Source organism: Carcharhinus amblyrhynchos, chromosome 10 (genome assembly GCF_965287045.1).
Source record: "Carcharhinus amblyrhynchos chromosome 10, sCarAmb.v2.hapA, whole genome shotgun sequence".
Taxonomy (NCBI): domain Eukaryota; kingdom Metazoa; phylum Chordata; class Chondrichthyes; order Carcharhiniformes; family Carcharhinidae; genus Carcharhinus; species Carcharhinus amblyrhynchos.
Window position 1 is genome coordinate 100,727,797 of NC_137333.1, and position 22,925 is coordinate 100,750,721.

A 22,925-nucleotide genomic window follows, 5' to 3' on the forward strand; every position below is an offset into this window, starting at 1 on the left:
ATGTGCGATAATGTGTCTTTGTGTGTGCGAGTCTGTATGTGTGAGTGTGTGTGTGAATGTGTGTGTGTGATAATGCGTCTTTGTGTCTGTGAGTCTGTGAATGTGTGTGTGAGTGCGAATGAGTGTGTATGCTGGGGATGTCTGTGTGTGAGTGATAGTGTGTCTTTGTGTGTGTATGTGTGTGTGTATGTGTGCATGTGTGTGTGTGCATGAGAGAGTGTGTGTGTGTGTGTGTGTGTGTGTGTCAGTGTATGTGTGATAGTGTGCTTTGTGTGAATGTGTGTGTGTGTGTGTGATACTGTGTCTTTGTGTGTGTGAGAATGTGTATGTGTGAGTGAGTGTGTGTGAGTGAGTGAGTGTGTGTGAGTGTGTGTGATGCGTGTGTATGAGTGTGTGTGAGTGTATGTGAGTGTGAGTGTGTGTTTGTGTTGTGTGTGAATGTGAGTGTGTGTGTATGAGTACGTGTGTGTATGTCTGAGTGTGTGTGAGCGTGTGTATGTATGTGTGAGTGTGAGTGTATGTGTATGTGTGAATGTGTGTGAGTGTGTGTGTATATGTGACTGTGTGGGAGTGAGTGAGTGGGAGTGTGAGTGAGTGGGAGTGTGAGTGAGTGGGAGTGTGAGTGAGTGGGAGTGTGATGTAAGTGTGAGTCTAAGTGTGATGTAAGTGTGATGTAAGTAAGTGTGAGTCTAAGTGTGAGTGAGTGTGTGTGTGTGAGTGTGAGTGAGTGTGTGTGAGTGTCTGTGAGTGTGAGTGAGCGTGTGTAAGTGAGTGTGAGTGGGAGTGAGTGGGAGTGTGTGTGTAAGTGAGTGTGAGTGTAAGTGTGAGTGTGAATGTGAGTGTGTGAGTGAGTGTGTGTGAGTGTGAGTGTATCTGTATGTGTGAATGTGTGTGTGAGCATGTGTAAGTGCGAGCGTGTGTATGTGAGCGTGTGTGTGTCAGTGAGTGTGTGTGTCAGTGAGTGCGTGTGTGTGTGTGTGTGTGAGCGTGAATGTGTGTGAGTGTGTGTGTGAGTATGTGTGAGTGTGTGTGTGTGTGTGTGTGCACGTATGTGTGCCAGTGTGTGTACAATTTCCTCTTTTCTTTCCTGGAAGTTCTGACTATTTTTTCGCACTTGGTGTGCTAACCAGCAAAAAATAGTTCCTGCCAATCCAACTCATCCATTCCCCATGAATATCTCAGAAACTCAATCACTGCTCAACCTTCTCAATTCCAGGGATCACTGCCCTGGTTTGCAACATGGCTCCTCTTAATTTAACCCTCCGAGTCCAGGTCTCAGGCTGGTAAAGCTAGGCTGGTTTGTCCACATGACCTTCCCTAAATAGTGTCCATTCGGAGAGAGAGAAAGAGAGAAAGCTCTTACTATTAATGCAATTATTCTGCCTCGTTTCAGTACAAATTGACAGGCTGTTGCCGAGGACAAAGAGGCCAATGGCTCACTCCAGAGGCTTGTGAGTCTCCCCTCCCCTCCGGTATGGGGGAGTGCTCGGGTAGGGGGTAGGGGGTGGTGGGCGCACAATGACCCGAGCAGAGAGCAGCAATTCAGAGCAAGCAGCACACAAATCAAGGCTTTGCCTTCAGCCTCCCCTTTCATTGTGTTTGTGTGCCTGTGAGTGTGTGTGTGTGAGAGAGAGTGAGTGTGAGAGTGTGAGAGTGTGAGTGTGTGTGTGAGTGAGTGTGAGAGTGTGAGTGTGAGAGTGAGTGTGTGAGAGTGTGAGAGAGAGTGTGAGTGTGAGAGTGTGAGTGTGAGAGTGTGTGCGTGTGAGTGTGAGTGTGAGTGTGAGAGTGTGAGAGTGTGAGTGTGAGTGTGAGTGTGAGAGTGTGAGAGTGTGAGAGTGAGAGTGAGAGTGTGAGTGTGAGAGTGTGTGAGTGTGAGAGTGTGAGAGTGTGTGAGTGTGTGAGTGTGAGAGTGTGTGAGTGTGTGAGTGTGAGAGTGTGTGAGTGTGTGAGTGTGAGAGTGTGTGAGTGTATGAGTGTGAGAGTGTGAGTGTGAGTGTGGGAGAGAGTGTATGTGTGAGAGTGTGTGTGAGAGTGTGAGTGTGAGAGTGTGTGCGTGTGAGTGTGAGTGTGTGAGTGTGAGTGTGAGAGTGTGAGTGTGAGTGTGAGTGTGTGAGAGTGTGAGAGTGTGAGAGTGTGTGTGAGTGACTGTGAGTGTGGGAGAGAGTGTATGTGTGAGAGTGTGTGGGTGAGAGTGTGTGCCTATGTGTGTGAATGAGCAAGTGTGTGTGCTTGTGTGAGTGTGTGAGTGACAGAGTGTGTGTGTCAGCATGAGCGTGAGCATGTGTGTGTGAGTTTGTGTGTGTGTGTTTGTGAATCATAACAGGCCCTTCAGCCCAATCTGGTCCATGCCGACCAAAAAGCCCACCTAAACTAACCCCATTTGCTTGCGTCTGGCCCATGTCCCTCTAAACCTTTCCTATCCATGTATCTGTTCCAAATCCCTTTTAAATGTTGTCAATGTCCCTGCCTCCACCACTTCCTCAGGCAGCTCATTCCACGCACGTACCACCCTCTGTAAAAAAAAGCTGCTCCTCAGGTTCCCATTAATCCTTTCCCCTCTAAACTTAAACCTACGCCCTCTGGTTCTCAATTCCTGGGAAAAAGACTGAGTGCATTCACCCTATCCATGCCTCTTATGGTCTTATACACCTCTATAAGATCACCCCTCAGTCTCCTACACTCCAAAGAATAAAGTCCTAGCCTGTCCAATCTCTCACTATAACTCAGTCCTGGCAACATCCTTGTAAATCTCTTCTGCACTCTCTCCAGTTTAATGACATCTTTCCTATAGTAAGGTGACCAAAACTGAACACAATACTCCAGGTGCAGCCTCACCAATGTCCTGTACAACTGCAACATAACTTCCCAATTTCTATACTCAAGGCCAGCATGCCAAAAGCCTTCTTCACTGCCCTATCTACCTGTGACTCCACCTTTGGAGAACCATGGACCTGAACTCCAAGGTCCCTCTGTTCCACGATGCTCCATAAGGTCCTACCATTCACCATGAAAATCCTACCTTGATTTGACTTTCCAAAATGCAACACCTCACACTTGCCTATATTGAACTCCATTTGCCATTTCTCGGCCCACTTCCCCAGCTGATCAATTTGTGATAACCTTCCTCACTGCCTACAATACCATCTGTAGTAGTGCCATCTGCAAACTTACTGATCATGCCTTGTACAATCTCATCCGAATCATTGATATAGATACCAAATAGCAATGGACCCAGCACTGACCCTAGGCACACCACTGGCCGCAGGCCTCCAGTCTGACGAACATCCTTCCACCGTCATCCTCTGTTTCCTACCATCAAGCCAATTTGCCCCTCTCCCTGGATCTAACCTTCCAGAGCAGCCTACCATGTGGAACTTTATCAAAAGCCTTACTGAAGTCTATATAGACTACATCTACCACCCTGCCCTCATTAACCTTTCTGGTCACGTCATCAAAGAACTCCAACAAATTTGCAAGGCATGGTTTCCCAGGCACTAAACCATGCTGGCTACTCCTAATCAAACCCTGTCTTTCCAAATGCCTGTATATCTTATCCCTCAGAATCCTCTTGAGTAACTTACCCAACACCGATGCTGGGCTTACCAGCTTATAATTCCCATGTTTTTTTTTGCAGCTCTTCTTAAATAAGAGCACAACATTTGCTGCCTTCCAGCCTTCTGCTACCTCACTCGTGGTTAACAATGATGCGAATGTCTCAGCCAGGACTCCTGCAATTTCTTCTCCAGCCTCATGCAGTGTTTTTGGATGTATCTGGTCAGGGCCAAGAGTTTTATCCACCTTCATACATTCTAATATGTCCATCACTTCCTATACTGCAATGAGAACAGTCCCCAATATATCACCACTAACTTTCCCAGATTCCCAAGTCTTCATGTGGAGAAATATTCATTAGGAACCTCAACCATCTCCTCTGGTTCCACATGTGTCCACTTTGGTCCTTGAGGGGTTCTAATCTCCCTCCAGTTATTCTTTTTATTCTAGTTATCTCTCTTCAAGTATCTTAAAGAATCCCTTTGGATTCACCTTTAGCTACCTCACGCCCCCTTTTTGCCCTCCTAATTTCGTTCTTGACTCTACTCCTGTATCCCCTGTATACCTCCAGGGAATCCCTTGATTCCAGCTGCTTGTATCTGAGCCAGAGCCTCAATATGTTTTGTCATCCAGGGTTCCTACTCCTGCCAGCCTTGCCCTTCACCCTAACAGGAACATACAGACTCTCAAATCTAGCTATTTCACTTTATAAAGCCTTGCACTTGCTGATGGTCCCCTTTGCCCTTAAATAGGTTATTCCAGCCCACCCTTGCAAACTCCTGTCTAATTCTATCAACATTCGCCCTGTCTCAATTTAGAACTTGCAGTTGTGAACCAGTTTTGTCCCTTTGCATAACTATGTTAAAATTAATTGAGCTATGTTCACTGGTCCAAAAGAACTGTGTGTGTGTGTGTGTTTGTGTGCACATGTGTGTGTGAGTGTGTATGTGAGTTTGTGTATGTTTGTGTGTGAGTGTGCATGTTTGTGCATGAGTTTGTGTGGTAGTTGCGTGTGAGTGTGTGCGAGTGAGTGTATGTAAATGTGTGTGTAAACGTGTGTATGAGTGTGTGTGTGAGTGAGTGTGAGTGAGTGAGTGAGTGAGAGTGAGTGAGTGAGAGTGAGTGAGTGAGAGTGAGTGTGTGTGAATATGTGTGAGTGTCTGTGTGTGTGCCTGTGAATGTGTGTGAGTGCGACAGTGTGACTGTGAGTGAGTGTGAGTGAGTGAGTGTGAGAGTGTGTGTGTGAGTGTGAGTGAGTGTGTGTGTGTGTGAGTGTGAGTGCGAGTAAGGGTGTGAGAGTGAGAGTGAGAGAGTGTGAGTGAGTGTGTCTGTGTGGGCGTGAGAGTGTGTGTGTGAGTGTGAGCGAGTGAGAGTGAGTGAGTGTGTGAGTGAGTGTGAGTGAGTGTGCCTGTGTGGGTGTGAGAGTGTGTGTGTGAGTGTGAGTGAGTGAGTGTGTGAGTGAGTGTGTGTGAGAGTGAGAGTGTGAGAGTGAGAGAGTGTGAGTGTGTGTGAGTGAGTGTGCCTGTGTGGGTGTGAGAGTGTGTGTGTGAGTGTGAGTGAGTGAGTGTGTGAGTGAGTGTGAGTGTGTGTGAGAGTGAGAGTGTGAGAGTGAGAGAGTGTGAGTGTGTGTGAGTGAGTGTGCCTGTGTGGGTGTGAGAGTGTGTGTGTGAGTGTGAGCGAGTGAGAGTGAGTGAGTGTGTGAGTGAGAGTGAGTGAGTGTGTGAGTGAGTGTGAGTGTGTGTGTGAGAGTGAGAGTGAGAGTGTGAGAGTGAGTGTGAGTGAGTGTGTCTGTGTGTGTGTGCATGTGTGTGTGGGTGTTTTTTGGGGGCTTTTTTTGGAAATCATAAATATTTCACATTAATTAGTAATATCTGTGGCGGAACGATGATAAATTTCCGCTGTGACAGCCCCAATATTTATCTCAAATTCTCATCTCTGTGAAAGTCTCAACTTAATCCCTCAGAAAGATTGTCAGTTTTAACCAATAAACCCCAGTCCGAGAAAAGAAATCAAATTTTGTTGCGTTTGAATTGGAATTTCTGTGGCAGGGAAAGTACATCCTATCCAAATTCTTAACCCAATACATTCATCCCAGATAATTACTGGGCTTAAATCCTGGTCTGATGTGCATTGACAGCACGGTGGCACAGTGGTTACAACTGCTGCCTCACAGCACCAGTGTCCTGGATTCAATTCCAGCCTTTGGGTGACTGTGTGGAGTTTGCACGCTCTCCCCGTGCCTGTGCGTGGGTTTCCTCCGGGTGCTCCGGTTTCCCCCCACAAAAAACGTGCAGGTTGGATGGATTAGCTGCGGTGAATGGGGCAGGGGGAGCGGGCCTAGCTGGGATAGCTGCATTGGCCGTGCTAAATTCTCCCTCAGTGTACCCGAACAGGTGCCAGAGTGTGGAGACCAGGGGATTTCCACAGGAACTTCATTGCGGTGTAAGTTTACTTGTGACATGAATAAATGAACTTTAAACTGGCAGAGGATAGGTGCGGACTCGATGGGCCAAATGGCCTCCTTCTGCACCGTGGGGATTCTATAAAGAAAATGTTAAAAGTCTCCTGCTTTTCCTTGTCTCCACAGACTGGCGTATCTTAGATTCAGAGTAAAATAGCACGAGGTTTATTTATCACCTTGGAAGAGGAAGAATGGTTATTATAGGTAGGAATTAAACAGTTCACGTTTGGTGACTGGGGGGATAAATGTGCTGGTTTCAATTTGGTTGCTGCTGGGGATCTTGTGTGGAGCCGCATTATTAACTCCCTCTCCCTCTCCGTCTCTCTGCTGATGGTCCACAATGGACTCACTGGAGACCTTTGCCTTTGAAGTTTCCAGTAAGCGCAGACCCAGGTTGGGCAAATCTGGAAGCAGAGAGGAGGGAGAATAAACCACCCCCACCGTGCACACACACACACACACACACACGAAACTGGGATTCAGGAAGGGGGGCCAGCAGATCCAAGTGTCGGTACTGCCACCTTGTGGAATACCCTCGCCACATCAAAGCCAAAATAAAATTATGACAAGTGCATCTGGAAACATTCAGGCAGGGAACCAGAGAGAGAGAAGCAGGGGGGGGGGGTTTGGAAATAAGTGTATTGTTAAATGTGGGAAAGCCTCTATAATGACACTTCACTCCACTACTTTCTGGGTGGTGGGGGTGCTAATATTGTTCATTTTTGACTTGCAAGAGGGTGGGTTATTGAATTAACACGTGGAATTAAAACAAAACACCGAAACCACAGGACCGAACCCACTTGCTCCCTGAACTCATTCATTCTGACTCAATCTGGGGAGATCAGTTCCAAAGCTCTCAAAGCCAGCAAACGGAGCGGGTTCTGAGACTGCCAACAGCCCCTTTTATCAGGGCACTGGCTGCTGTTTTATATCAAGGTCCAGGTATCTCACAAGAGAATTACCCCCCCCCCATTCCCTTCTCTCTCTCTGCTCCAACCCCAGCAAGCAGCTGATGTTTTCTCCCTCCCCACCTTTTGCAGCAGTTTTGATCTGTACAAAAGCCATCTCTGGGTTAACTTTGAACAGTTCTCCTGCAGCAGCCAAGAGAATAATAACATTCCAGCATCTGAAGCCAGCTTTGTGGGGGGCGCAGAGGGTGGGGAGGGGGGGGGAGAGAGAGAGAATCTCCAACACCCCGCCGCTTATCTCAATCCCCAAGCAGTTTTACTTCAAGTAATGTGTCTTCCCATCTCGGTGTGTCGCAGTGACTAAGGGGAAGGAGGGATGGGGTTGAGGGGGGGAGAGCATATCTTACAGATTTAAAGTAATTGAGGGAATCAGAGGAGAGAGGGGGTCAGAGAGAGAGAGAGAGAGAGCAAGAGGTGGGGAGACAGAGAGACATGCAGAGAGATATGGAGAGACAGATGTAGAGAAAGGGATACAGAGAGATGTGGAGGGAGAGAAGTGGAGAGGCAGAGAGAGAAATACAGAGAGATGTGGAGATACAGAGAAATATGGAGAGAGATAGAGATGTAGAGAGAGACAGAGAGAAATGTAGAGATAGAGAGATGTGGAGAGACAGAGAGAAATGTAGAGATAGAGAGATGTGGAGAAACGGATAGAGAGAGAGAGATGTGGAGAGACAGAAATGTGAAGAGAGATGTGGAGAAAGAGAGAGAGAGATGTGGAGAGAGAGATAGATGAGGAGAGACGGATAGAGGCAGACATTTGAGAAAGAGAGAGAGATGGAAGGAAAGGGTCAGATAGAGTCAGACAGACAGAGGGAGAAAGTCGGAGAGAGATAAAGTCAATAAAAAAAGACACAGTCGGGATGAAGGCGAAGAGAGTCAGATAGAGACAAGGACATGGAGAGAGAGAGAGACAGTGGGATAAGATAAATAGGGGGAATGGGCAGGAGGTGCAGAGGGTGAGAGACAGATATAGAGACAAAAACAGTCAGATAGAGACAGACACATAGGGAGAGAAGCAGAGATAAAGAGAGGCAGGAAGTCGGGGCATGGATAGAGACAGAGATAGTCAGATAGGGACAGGGTCAGAAGGAGGGAGAGAGGGGAAAGGAGAGGGGAGAAGAGAGACAGAGAGACATGAAGAGACAAATAGCCAGAGTCAGGTAAAGAAGGGGGAGATTGAGAGAGAGGGACAGACACACACACACACACACACACACACACACACAGATGGGACTGGAGCACCCAGATTCTGTCTGGGATATTCGAGACAGTGAATTCTGCACACACTAACACACACAACTAACACACACACACACACACAGTGTGCGGATCTGAATCTTACAGCAACACTCGAGGAATGTGGCAGAAATAATTCTTCTTGCTTCTTCCTCTAAAGCCCAAATTCTGGAGAGGTGGGACTGAGGGGGGAGGAGAGAGGGGGACAGAGGGGATGGAGGGGACAGAGGGGGGGGAGGGAGGAGGCACAGAGGGAATCAGGAGGGAGGGGAACAGGGGGGAGAAAAGTGGGGGGGGGCAGAGGGGGAAGAGAGGGGGACAGAGGGGGAGGAGGGAGGGGGACAGAGGGGGAGGAGGGAGGGGGACAGAGGGAGAGCAGGGTGGGGGATGGGGAGGGGAGAGGGGACAGAAGAAGAGGAGGGGGATGGAGAGGAAGGAGGGGGGATCAGAGGGGGAGGGGGCCAGATGAGGGGAGGACAGAGGGGTGAGGAGTGGGGGACAGAGGGGTGAGGAGGGGGTGAAGAGGGAGGGGGACAGAGGGGGGAGGAGAGAGGGCAGGCAGATGGGGTGAGAAGAGGGGGGAGCGGGGAGCGGGGAAGAACAGAGAGTGAGGAGAGAAGAGGACAGAGGGGGTGGGGGGGGAAAGGCAGGAAGGAGGTAAATAAAATCTAACACACATTGAAAAAAAACCCAGTCCCAAACCACAGATTGCAGTGGGGATAAATCCCACTTCCCCTCGACAGGAATAATCGCTTGGCTGAAATATATATTTAAATAAAAGCCCTTTTCAGAGACCCAAGTAGTGTCCCCTTCTCTCCTTCTGTCTCGCCGGTAATGTTAACATCTCACCACGAACCCCCCCCCCCCCAACACACACACCCCCGCCCCCGTCACCCCCATCACACAAGACAAGACAACACACAGTCCCCCTTACCTCCAGGGTTGCGAGTTAACTCCCTCTGGGTACTCTTAATATCCAAAAAAACACACACACACAGACACAGACACACACAAGAAGAAAAATAGACATTTGAGAAGAGAAATGACCAGCAGACTGGGTAAACCCTGACTCACACAAGCCCAGGTTCCAGCTCCAACACAGACACAGAATACTGCAACACTCACCCAGTCCGGGACAGCTGCAGGCAGCTCTCTTTAAGATCTCCTATTTATCTCAACTCCAGGCGATTGTTTGTGGATTTTTTTTGTTGTTGTCGCTGTTGTTGCTTGACCCAAAACATCAGAGCAAAAAAAAACAGAAGGGATAAATTAATCCATTCGGAACAGCAGCATCCTGTGATAGTCCAAGTGTGTTGATGGGGAATTCTCCTCTCTCTGATTCCAGTCTCGGTATTCAGCACCAGTTTTCCTGCTTGCTTTCTTCCAACCCCCCCTCCTCCTCCCTCTCTCTCTCCTCCAGATCCGAGATGATTTATATTCTCTAGTTGAGCACACTGGATGGTAGGCTGTACAATTCCTCTCTCTCTCTCTCTCCTCCTCCTCCTCAGCCTCCCCGGATATGCTCAAATTGCTTCTGATATTAACCTTGAAATGGACACAAGCGGAACTCTGTAACACTGAGACACACACATACACACACACAGTGAGGGAAGAGTGTTAGAGGAAGGCACAGCGCAGAGAGAGTGTGTGTGTGTGTGAGAGACAGAGTGTGTAGCAGGCAGCTTTAACCCCTGTGTCTGTCCAATGCACTGATGGAGAGACACAGGGAGAGAGCAGGAGGCTGGGGTGGGGGGGGGGGGGGGGCGAAGTGGGACATGGGGGCTGGAAGGGGATCCCAGGCAGCCAGTCAGGGAGCCGCCAGCAGATTCCTCTCCCTTCCCACCCTCGGCCATTGGACAAGTGCGAGGAGAAATTTACACGCACGCCATCCAATAGATCGCCTCCTTCCGACTGCCGGATCAGTCCTGAGGTGCCGAGTCCATGAGAGCGGAGCAGCAACAAGGCAGCTGCTCTCTCCCTGCCACTGACACCCACCAGCATCCACATTCATCTGTATCTGTCTGTCCACTTCTCCATCCATCCACCCACCCATCCATCTATCTATCCATCCATCTATCTATCCACCCACCCATCCATCTATCTATCTATCCACCCATCCGTCTATCTATCTATCCATCCATCTATCTATCTATCTATCCATCCATCTATCTATCTATCCATCCGTCTGTCTATCTATCCACCTATCTATCTATCTAATTATCTATCTATCTATATCTATCCATCTATTTGTCTATCTATCTATCTATCTGTCCGTCTATCTAACTTTCCGTCTATCTATCTATCGATCCAACTGTCTATCTAACATCTATCCATCTATCTATCTATCCATCTAGCTATCTATCCATCAGTCTATCCATCTATCTAACTATCTACCTATCTTTCTATCTATCCATCTATCTGTCCATCTATCTATCCATCTATCTATCTATCTATCTATCCATCCGTCTGTCTATCTATCTATCCATCTATCTATCTATCTATCCATCCATCTATCCATCCATCTATCTATCTATCCATCCATCTATCTATCTATCTATCCATCTATCCATCCGTCTATCTATCTAACTATCTATCAATCTATCTTTCTATCTATCTATCCATCCGTCTATCCATCCATCTATCTATCCATCTGTCTGTCTATCTATCTATACATCCATCTATCTATCTATCTATCTGCCTGTCTATCCATCCGTCTATCCATCCATCTATCTTTTTATCTATCTATCTATCTATGTATCTGCCTGTCTATCCATCCATCTATCTTTTTATCTATCTATCTATCTGCCTGTCTATCCATCCATCTATCCATCCATCTATCTTTTTATCTATCCATCCATCTATCTATTTATCTATCTATCTATCTATCCATCCATCTATCTATCTATCTATCTCTATTGATTTGCATCTATCTATCGATCTTTCTCTGCATTTATCGTTGTTAATCTTTCTATATCTATCTTTCTATCTCAATATCACTCTTTATTGACCGTCCAGTGATCTCTAATGCTCGATCTCTATATCTGTCAATATTGCTATCCTTTTCTCTATCAATATATCCAGTTATCTATTGCTTTATCCCTCTTTCTTTCTGTCTTCCAAACTTCCCACCATTCTATCATTTCATCTGCCAGAGCTGCTGAGTTTTTCCATCATTTTCTCTTTTTGTGTCGTTATATCTATCTCTCCATCTTTCCATTTCTATCCATCTATGTCTGTTTATCTATCTTTTTCTCTCTCTAACAACATAGCTATCTATTTATCAATCTATTTCACTCCCTAGTCATCCATCCATCCATCCATCTATGTCTATCTATTTTTCTTTCTAAATCTTCCATTTTTCTCTATCAATATGTAATTATACTTACCTATCTCCCTATCCGTCTGTCTTTCTAACGATATCTCATACATGCTACTTGCCAATCTATCATTTTATTTCTATTTTTTATCTATCTTCCTTCCTATTGCTATTAGTCAATCTTATTGTCAATCTATTGTTACCGATTATCAATATATCTATTATCTATCTCTACTACCCCCTGCTCTCTCTATCTGTATAGGTTGCTGATCCTTCTTGTTTTTCCTTCTGCTGCCTATTATGGAAACAATCCCACAATTTCTAAACAGCTCGAGGAACGCAAAGTGCCAGCTCCCAGGATGGAGGCTACATTGGCAGCTCACATTCCGGAGGGGAATCAGTTACCCGTCTCTTCCCACCGTGAAGTGGGGTAGAAGGGAGGGAGGGAGGGAGGGGGTTGAATCACAATCCGCTCTGCAGCATTGCTCGGATTAGTATGCAAATACACCATTAATCCGGGATGAGCAGTCTCTAAGACCGGAATTCTACCATCATGTCCGTCACAGATTGGGAGCGGCGAGGGGCAGACGATGGAAACGTCCATTAACCTCGAGAGGGGTTTTACCATTTTGGGATTGGCCAGGTCATAAAATCCCACCCTAAATGGACAATCAGACCATAGTATCTGTAAAATTCCTACAGGGCAGAAGGAGGCCATTCAGCCCACTGAGCCTACACCACCAACAATCCCACCTAGGCCATATCCCTGTAACCTCACATATTTACCCTACTTATCCCCCTGACACTCAGGGACAACTTACCATGACCAATCAACCTAACCCATACATTTTTGGACAGTGGGAGGAAACCGGAGCATCTGGAGGAAACCCACGCAGGTACGGGGAGAATGTGCAGACTCCACAGAGACAGCAGCTCACACCTGAGGGAGAGTGAATGAGAGTGGTGAATCTGTGGAACTCTTTGCCACAAAGGGCTGTGGAGGCCAGATCAACAGTGCTTTTAAGACAGAGATAGAAAGGTTCTTGATTAATAAGGGAATCAAGGGTTGTAGAACATAGAAAAACTACAGCACAAACAGGCCCTTTGGCCCACAAGTTGCGCCGATGATATCCCTACTTATTAGGCTTACCTATAACCCTCAATTCTATTAATTCCCATGTACTCATCCAGAAGTCTCTTAAAAGACCCTATCGAATTTGCCTCCACCACCAGCAACGGCAGCCAATTCCACTCACCCACCACCCTCTGAATGAAAAACTTACCCCTGATATCTCCTCTGTACCTACTCCCCAGCACCTTAAACCTGTCTCCTCTCATAACAACCATTCCAGCCCTGGGAAAAAGCCTCTGAGAAACCACCCTATCTATACCTCCCAATATCTTATACACCTCTACCAGGTCACCTCTCATCTTTCGTCTATCTAAGGAGAAAAGACCAAGCTCCCTCAACCTATCCTCATAAGGCATGCCACCCAATCCAGGCAACATCCTTGTAAATCTCCTCTGCACCCTTCAATAGCTTCCACCTGTAATGAGGCGACCAGAACTGAGCACAGTACCCCAAGGAGGGTCTGACCAGGGTCTTATAAAGCGGCAGCATTATCTCCCGACTCCTAAACTCAATCCCTCGATTGATGAAGGCCAGTACACCATACGCCTTCTTAACCACATCCTCTACCTGCAAGGCCGATTTAAGAGTCCTGTGGACCCGGACCCCATGGTCCTTCTGATCCTCTACACTGCTAAGAGTCTTACACTTGATATTATACTCCTTCATCCCATTTGACCTGCCAAAATGGACCACTACACATTTATCCGGATTGAAGTCCATCTGCCACTTCTCCTCCCAGCCTTGCATCCCATCTATGTCACACTACAACTTCTGACCTCCCTCCAAATTATCCACAACACCGTCAACCTTCGTGTCATCAGCAAACTTACCAACCCATCCCTCCACCTCCTCATCCAGGTAACTTATGAAAATTATAAACAGCAAGGGCCCCAGAACAGATCCCTGGGGCACTCTACTGGTGACCGACCTCCATGCAGAAAAGACCCATTTACAACTACTCTCTGCCTTCTGCGGGCAAGCCAGTTCTGGATCCACAAGGCAACAGCCCCTTGGATCCCATGCCCTCTCACCTTTTCAAGAAGTCTTGCATGGGGGACCTTATCGAATGCCTTGCTGAAGTCCGTATAAATCACATCTACTATTCTTCCTTCGTCAATGTATTTAGTCGCATTTTCAAAGAACTCAACCAGACTCATAAGGCACAATCTGCCTTTGACAAAGCCACGCTGACTACTATTGAGCATACTGAACTTCTCTAAATGTTCATAAATCCTGTCCCTCAGAATATTCTCCATCAACTTACCAACCACTGAGGTTAGACTCACCGGTCTGTAATTTCCTGGGCTATCCCTATTCCCTTTCTTGAATATAGGAAGCAGCTTCGCAATACTCCAATCATCCGGAACCTCACGACGCAAAGATCATCGCCAGAGACTCTGCAATCTCTTCCCTGGCCTGCCACAGTAACCTGGGGTACTTCCCATCTGGTCCCGGAGACTTATCTATCTTGATGCTATTCAAAACTTCCAACACATCCTCTTTCTTAATGTCCACAATGCCTGGAGAAGAGGGATGAGAAAAATATCAGCTGCGATTGAATGGTGGAGTACATAAGAACATAAGAACATAAGAAATAGGAGCAGGAGTAGGCCATCTAGCCCTTCGAGCCTGCCCCGCCATTCAATAAGATCATGGCTGATCTGTTGTGGCTCAGTTCCACTTTCCCGCCCTCTCCCCATAACCCTTAATCCCCTCTCTTATCAAGAACCCATCAACCCGCTTCTTAAAAATATTTAGCGAGGCAGCCTCCACCACTTCAACGGGCAGAGAATTCCAGAGATTCACCACCCTTTGAGTGAAGAAGTTCCTCCTCAACTCCGTTCTAAACCGCCTCCCCTTTATCTTGAGGCTGTGCCCCCTAGTCCTACTGTCTTTTTTGAGCGGGAAGAGTCTCTCCACCTCTATCCTATCCATCCCATTCATCATCTTATACGTCTCAATGAGATCTCCCCTCATTCTTCTAAACTCTAACGAGTACAAGCCTAGTTTATTCAGCCTCTCCTCATAGTTCAATCCCCTCAACTCCGGTATCAGCCTAGTAAACCTCCTCTGCACTCCTTCCAGGGCCAAAATATCCTTGCGCAGGTGCGGCGCCCAAAACTGCACACAGATTCGATGGTCAAGTGGCCTAATTTTCCTCATACGTCCTATGGTTTTATGTTCTGGAATCGAACCTGGGTGCCTGGCACTGTGAGGCAGTAGTGTTAACATTGTGTCCCCGTGCTGCCCATAGTGAGAACAACCAGTCTCAGAGTTGGTTGCTGGGGGGAGAGGAGGGGTGGTAGGAGGAGAGTGGGTACATGATTTAAAGGGCTACTGCTCATATCAGGGGAAGGAGGAGGGCGATTTTAAGGACAATTATTTTGCTTGGAGTGACAGCCCCCAGAGTCCATTTGTCAATCTCCCCATGAGCCCAAGGGGTACACGCAATTCAATGGTGTCAGACAGCAGAAAGGGCCAAATGGTCTCCTCTGTGCTGGACAGTTGTATTACCCCAGAAACACCACCGTTCCACTGAAAGGGCAGTAAACTTGAAACAGTGAACTCAGTTTCTCTGCACAGATGCTGGCTGACCTGCTGAGAATCCCCAGCAGTTTCCATAGCTTGTACAGCAACGAATTAGGCTCAATGGGTAAAGCTCAGGGATGACAATTCTATTCTGGGCCCGCAGCCCGTAATTTAGGAAGCTATTTTGGTCAAACGTGCTGCCTGTCATATGGTACGGAATCATAGAAACACTACGGTGCAAAAAGAGGTCATTTGGCCCAACGACAATAATCCCATCCAGATTCTGTGCCTGTAACCCCAGGTATTTACCCTAGCTAGTCCCCCTGACACTAATGGGCAATTTAGCGTGGCCAATCCACATCTAGCTTAGGGGACTAGCTTAGGGGCTTTAAAAAAAAAAGGCAGCATGGACAAGTTGGGCCTGTTTCCATGCTGTAAGCCTCTATGACTCCATCTCTGGCGAAAACTGGAGCATTCGGAGAAAACCCACACAGACACGGGGAGAATGTGCAAACTCCACACAGCCAGTCACCCGAGGCAGGAGTCGAACCGGGATCCCTGGCGATGTGAGGCAGCGATGCTAAGCACTGTGCCACCATGCTGTTGGATGGAGGTCTCAGGCTGGTGAATAATAAAAATCCTTACGATGGATAACCAGTGAGCAGATATTAAGAGACAGAATGGGTCTAATTAGGGCAATTTGTTCTCTTTATTCCTTCATGGGATGTGGGCATCACTGGCAAGGCCAACTTTTGTGGCCTTAATTGACCCAGAACTAAGCAGCTCACTGGGCCATTCAGTTAAGAGACAAGCACATTGCTGTGGGTCTCCTAAAGAAAATTAAATCAGATGAGTTTCTTCAACAATCGATGATAGTTTCACCATCAGTGAGCCCAGCTTTCAATTCCAGATTTATTAATTAATTGAATTTAAATTCCACTAGATGCAATTTGAATCCATGTCCCAGTGCATGGGCCAAGGTCACTGGATTGCTAGTCCAGTGGTCATTGAATCATTGCAGAAGGAGGCCATTCAGCCCATCAAGTCTGCATCGATTTTCCAACAGAGCAAATCATACAGGCTCTATCACCAATAGCCTACATACCCTGGGACACTAAGGGTAACCCCTCAATCTACACAGCTTGGGACACTGAGGGGCAATTTAGCATGGCCAATCCACTTAACTTGCACATCTTTGGATTGTGGGAGGAAACCAGAGTACCCAGAGGAGACCCACGCGGACACAGGGAGAACATGCAAACTCCACACAATCACCCAAGGTTGGTATCGAACCCGGGTTCCCTGGTGCTGTGCCACTGTACCGCCCCTTTGTGTTACCACTATGCCACCATCGCCCCTTACCTTTAAGCGCAGGGCAAGACTGGAATATTTCATGAGCACTTTGTATCCACATTTACTCAGCAAGAGGAATGTGGCAAAATATCAGTAAAAGCAGAAATGAATGAGGTAATGGATGGAGTGAAAATTGAAAGGGAGAATGGATTGGGAAAGCTGGCCTTGCTGAGGTTGGATAAGTCACCTGGACCAGATGGCTCGTGTCACAGATTGCTAACGGAACTGGGTGTAGCAATAGCAGAAGCGCTTGCCATAATTGTCCCATTTTCCCTAGATATGCTAGAGATTTGCAGTGATAAACATAGCAGCCTTATTCAAAAAAGGGTGCCAGGAAGTCCCTAGCGTGGACAGATCAGTGATGGGCAAGGCATTAGAATCAATGGGTTGGCTCCCATCAGGAGCCACCAGGCTTATTGTCGGTAGGGGCTGAGGGGCGGGGGGGGGGGGGGGGGGGGGGGTTGGGGGGGGGGGGGGGGGGGGTCGAGCTATTAAAAGGGTAAGTGGCGAGCCCACCACCATCCTGCCCGACTCTGAGAAGTCCCCCATGATGTGCTCAGTGGCTGGACACCAAAACTGGCAACCCTCCCGCCCCATGTAAATGAATAATCAGAAACCCATTCGGCTTGTTGCCAAGCCTACCAACCTGCTGCCCATTCCGCAATATGGCTGGTGTGGGCAGGGACTGCACAGGCAAGTTTTTATGGCATGAGGACAAAATGGGACAGAAGTGGGGGGGGGGGGCACCTCATTCGGGTTGGGAGGGGGGGCGACGGGGCAAGATGTCACCTCCCACTTCCTTCGATCCGGCCAGTGGCCACTGCTGAGCTCTGCCGCTGCCGGGACCAATCAGATTGGCCGGGGGCACCCGAGGGTGGGACCTCCTCCCACGGAGGGGTGGGAGTTGCACTCTCCATCGCTTTAGTGCTTTGTGACTCCAGGGTGGGTGTTTTTTTTTTCCCCCGAAGTATCTGCTTCTGGCTGACTTGCCTTTGGGGATCAGAGTTCAGGAGTCGGTTTGGGGGGGGGGTGGGGGGGGGAGGTTTAGTGGCAGCAAACAGTCAGGCCCACCTCACTCCCTCCCCTCAAAATGCAGCCCGGTAATCATTGTGGTAGGGGGTCAGGGGTCGGGATTGCAGGGGGAAGAACAGCTTTGAGTTAATTATGGAAAGCCAGCACAGATTTATAAAAAGCTTGAGTAATCTAATTGAATTTTTTGATGAATTAACAGAGAAAGCTGATGAATGGATATTGTCTGTCTGCCTTTCACTCGTGGGACACGGGCATCACAGGCTGGCCAGCATCCCGAGTGCAGTTCAAAGTCAACCACATTACTGTGGTCCTGGAGTCACATGTAGGCCAGACCAGGTAAGGATGGCAGATTTCCTTCCCTAAAGGACATTAGTGAACCAAATGGGTTTTTCCCCAGCAATCCACAATGGTTTCATAGTTGTCAGTAGATTCTTAATTCCAGATTTTTTTTTAACTGAATCCAAACTCTACCATCTGCTGTGACGGGATTCGAACCTGGGTCCCCAGAACACGAGCTGAGTTTCTGGATTAATAGTCTAGCGATAATACCACTAGGCCATTGCCTACCTATATATATGTGTCTATTTTAAAGAAGTGTGTGATGAACTAGCATGTAAAAGGCTGGTTAATAAAATTGAGGCTCGTGGATAACTTAATTTTAAGACAATGGCTAAAGGATGGTAAAGTAGGGGTCATGGAGAAGGGTGATTTTCCAGTGGAGGATGGTACACAGTGTTGTTTCCCAAGGGTCAATGCAAGAACAACTTTTTTTTTGATAGATATTAATGGCTTGGATTTTGAAATAGAGTAAAATTTAAAGATTTATTGACAGTACCAAACTTGGAGGACGATTGCAACAGAGCATCAGTAGCCCTGAGCAGAATGGGCAGACAAGTAGCAGCTAGAATGTAACGCAGAGGAATATGAGGTGATTAAGCACACACACACACTCACATTTTCCCCTTGGGGAAGAGTGTGTAAGGATTTCTGAGCTGATTATCAGCCTGTTGAATGAGCTGAGGAACATTCATTCCATGACCAACAAGTCCTGGTGTTGGATTCGAAGATGTGGAGATGCCGGCGTTGGACTGGGGTGGACACAGTAAGAAGTCTCACAACACCAGGTTAAAGTCCCACAGGTTCGTTTAATAGCACAAGCCATAAGTTTTCAGAGCGCTGCTCCTTCATTAGGTGAATGGGAGTTCTGTTCACAAACAGGGCATATATAGACACAACCTCAATTTACAAGATAATTGGAATGTGAATCTTTACAGGTAATCAGGTCTTAAAGGTACAGACAATGTGAGTGGAGAGAGGGTTAAGCGCAGGTTAAAGAGACGTGTATTGTCTCCAGCCAGGACAGTTACTGAGATTTTGCAAGCCCAGGCAAGTCGTGGGGGTTACAGATAGTGTGACATGAACCCAAGATCCCAGTTGAGGCCGTCCTCATGTGTGTGGAACTTGGCTATCAGTTTCTGCTCAGCAATTCTGCGTTGTCCTGTGTCATGAAGGCCGCCTTGGAGAACGCTTACCTGAAGATCAGAGGCTGAATGCCCGTGACTGCTGAAGTGTTGCCCGACTGGAAGGGAACAATCCTGCCTGGTGATTGTCAAGCGGTGTTCATTCATCTGTTGTTGTAGCATCTGCATGGTCTCCCCAGTGTATCAAGTCTCAGGACATCCTTTCCTGCAGCGTATCAGGTAGACAACGTTGGTCGAGTTGCAAGAGTATGCGCCGTGTACCTGGTGGACGGTGTTCTCACATGAGATGATGGCATCCATGTCGGCGATCCAGCACGTCTTGCAGAGGTTGCTGTGGCAGGGTTGTGTGATGTCGTGGCCCTGAAGGCTGGGTAGTTTGCTGTGGACAATGGTCCGTTTGAGGTTGTTTGAAGGCAAGAAACGGGGATGTGGGGATGGCCTTGGCGAGACATTCGTCTTCATCGATGACATGTTGAAGGCTCTGGAGAAGATGTCGCGGCTTCTCAACTCCGGCGAAGTACTCTACGACAAAGTACTGGAAGATGAAGGACTGATCAATGAACCCAGTGGTAGGGATCCTATGCACTGCATCACAAGAATTCCTGCCTGCGAGGTAATAGATTTTGGTAAAAGGGACAGGGGGAGGCAATAGAATAGATTTATAGAATCATACAGCGCAGAAATGGCCCTTTGGCCCATCGAGTCTGCACAGACATGCAAAAAGCAACTGAATTGCCACCTAATCCTATCTGCCAGCACTTGGCCCAAAGCCCTGAATGTTATGATGTGCCAAGTGCTCATCCAGGTGCTTTTTAAAGGATTTGAGGCAACCTGTCCCCACCACCCTCCCAGGCAGCACATTTCAGACTCTTAGCCACCACCCCCTCCCACTCTGGGTTAAAAAGATTTTCCTCACATTCTACCTAAATCTCCTGCCCCTCACCTTGAACCTATGTCCTCTCATGAGTGACCTTCAACTAAGGGGAACAGCTGCTCCATATTCACCCTGTCCATATCCCTCATAACATTGAATACCTCAATCAAGTTGCTCCCTCAGTCTTCTCTGCCCCAACGAAAATAACCCAAGCTCTTTGACTTGATTTATTGTTGTCACGTATTAACACAGAGTGAAAAGTATTGTTTCTTGTGCACTATACAGGCAAAGCATACCATTCATAGGAAAGGAAAGGAGAGCGCAGAATGTAGCGTTACAGTCATAGCAAGGGTGTAGAGAAAGATTAACTTAATGCAAGGGAGGTCCATTCAAAAATTGATAGCAGCAGGGAAGAAGCTGCTCTTGAGTCAGCCGGTACCTGACCTCAGACTTTTGTATCTTTTTCCCAAAGGAAGAAGGTGGAAGAGAGAATGTCTGGCATGTGTGCTGCCCTTAATTATGCTTTGCCAAGGCAGTGAGAGGCGCACCATGGTGAATCTCCTCTGCGCCCCCCTCCAATGCAATCACATCTTTCCAATAACGTGGAGACCAGAACTGCACACAGTTCTCCAGATGTGGCCTTATCAAAGTTCTTTACATCTCCAGCAAGACTTCCCTGCTTTTGTAATCCATGCCTCGATTGATGAAGACAAGTGTACTATATGCCTTTTTCACCACATGAACATGTCCTTCTGTCTTCAGAGATCTATGGATCAACGCGCCAAGATCCCTTTGTTCCACAGAACTTACTAGTGTCCTACCACTCATTGAATACTTCTTTGTCAAATTACTCCTTCCAAAGTGTATCACCTCACACTTTTCAGGGTTAAACTCCATCTGCCACCTATCTGCCCACTTCACCATTCCATCTATATCTTCTTGCAACCCAAGACACTCAGTCTCACTGTTAGCCACCCGGCCAATCTATGTGTCATCTGCAAACATACTCATCTTTCTAACCTTACAACACAGAATTAATGGAATAATTAAAATGAGTCCATACATTGAGAAAGTAATCAGCAAAGCACATATAATCTTAAGCTTCATAACGTGCCAAAAGCAGGACAATTATGCTGAATCTTTCTAAAGCTAGAGGGATTAGCAGGGCAAATATGTGGGGATAGGGCTTGGGTGTCGGTGCAGAGCCAATGGGCCGAATGGCCACTTTCTGCACTGTAGGAATTCTATGATTCTATGAGATGCATGGTGTGGGGTGGTGCGCAGGGAGGTTGTGAGGAAGAACTGTTTTACACAGCAAGTACCAACAACCTGGAGCTCATTGCCCCCGAGGTTGGTGGAAATGGAAACAATCAATGATTTCAAAAGATTATTGGATCAGCACTGGGGCAAATAAGCTAGCAGGGCTACAGAGAGAGAGAGATAGCTGGGGAATGGGACTGAATGGTATACTTTACAGAGAGCCAGCATGGACTCAATGGGCCGAACAGCCTCCTCTGTGCTGCAATGACTTTACCACCATTATTTGAAGAAGGGTTCCGATCAGACAGTCTGAGGCTGGGTGGAGGTACTTAGATGAAGGGAGAGCAGGGTTAACAAATTCTTGGTTGAAGAGGTGGGAGGAGGGGGAGCGTATGGCAAGCACTGTAGGGGCAGAGAGCAGTGTGGAGGCTGAGGACATGGTACGACACGGTAGCACAGTGGTTAGCACTGCTGCTTCACAGCTCCAGGGACCTGGGTTCAATTCCCAGCTCGGGTCACTGTCTGTATGGAGTTTGCACATTCTCCTCGTGTCTGCGTGAGTTTCCTCCGGGTGCTGCGGTTTCCTCCCACAACCCAAAGATGTGCGGGTTAGGTTGATTGGCCATGCTAAAATTGCCCCTTGGTATCCTGGGATGTGTAGGTTAGAGGGATTAGCGGGTAAAATATGTAGGGATATGGGGTTAGAGCCTGGGTGATTGGTGCAGGCTCGATGGGCCAAAGGGCCTCTTTCTGCACTGTAGGGTTCTATGATCTATGACAGGGAACTGCAGGATGCAGTAGATGGCTGAAGGCAGGGCTGCTAGCGGTGGGGCAATGATTGAGGACGTGTTGCTAGCCAGAGTCAGACTCCTGGGGAGCCGAGTCTAGCTCCTGTATCCCAGCCCACATGGGTGAAGATGAGTAGGAGGCTGTGTCAAAGGGCGCTAATTGCCTTGACCTGACATTGGAGCTAAATAACTGGTACGGGCGCTGGAAATAGAGCCTGATGGTAGTGGTCTAACAATATTTCACACATTAGTAATCGTTACTTTGCATTAATTAGCATTCAAAAGTTAACACTTGAAGGAAGGGAAACTTCACAACTGTGATCATGGCAGTCACTTGTAGCAGGATCTCTCCCTAATGACTATTGTACATGATCGAATTGTGCTCATGTTCAGAATAGCTTGAGAAAAAACTGAACCTGGCCACCGATAGATTTAACGACAAGTAGCCCATCAACAAACTGTTCGAATTGATTTGATTTGATTTGATTTATTAATGTCACATGTATTAGTATACAGTGAAAAGTATAGTTTCTTGTGTGCTATACAGACAAATCATACCATTCATAGAGAAGAAAACGAGTGGGTGCAGAATGTAGTGTTACAGTCATAGCTAGGCTGTAGAGAAAGATCAACTTAATGCAAGAGAGGTCCATTCAAAAATCTGATGCAGCAGGGAAGAAGCTGTTCTTGAGTCGGTTAGTACGTGACCTCAGACTTTCGTATCTTTTTTCCGATGGAAGAAGGTGGAAGAGAGAATGTCCAGAGTGCATGGGGTCCTTAATTATGCTGGCTGCTTTGTCGAGGCAGCGGGAAGTATAGACAGAGTCAATGGAAGGGAGGCTGATTTGCGTGATGGATTAGGCTACATTGACGAACCTCTGTAGTTTCTTGTGGTCTTGGACAGAGCAGGAGCCATTCCAAGCTGTGATACAATCAGAAG

General features: G+C 47.4%; 1 protein-coding gene across 2 annotated transcripts in view; it reads right to left on the reverse strand.

Moving 5' to 3' along the window:
• Positions 1-9,475, reverse strand: part of nlgn4xa (neuroligin 4 X-linked a) — a 270,911-nt gene extending 261,436 nt beyond the window's left edge. For both annotated transcript variants that reach the window (XM_080197667.1, XM_080197666.1), the window contains exon 1: positions 9,346-9,475. The gene's annotated coding sequence lies outside the window, so the exon portion shown is untranslated. The remainder of the gene's footprint in view (positions 1-9,345) is intronic.
• Between the last annotated feature and the right edge of the window lie 13,450 nt (positions 9,476-22,925).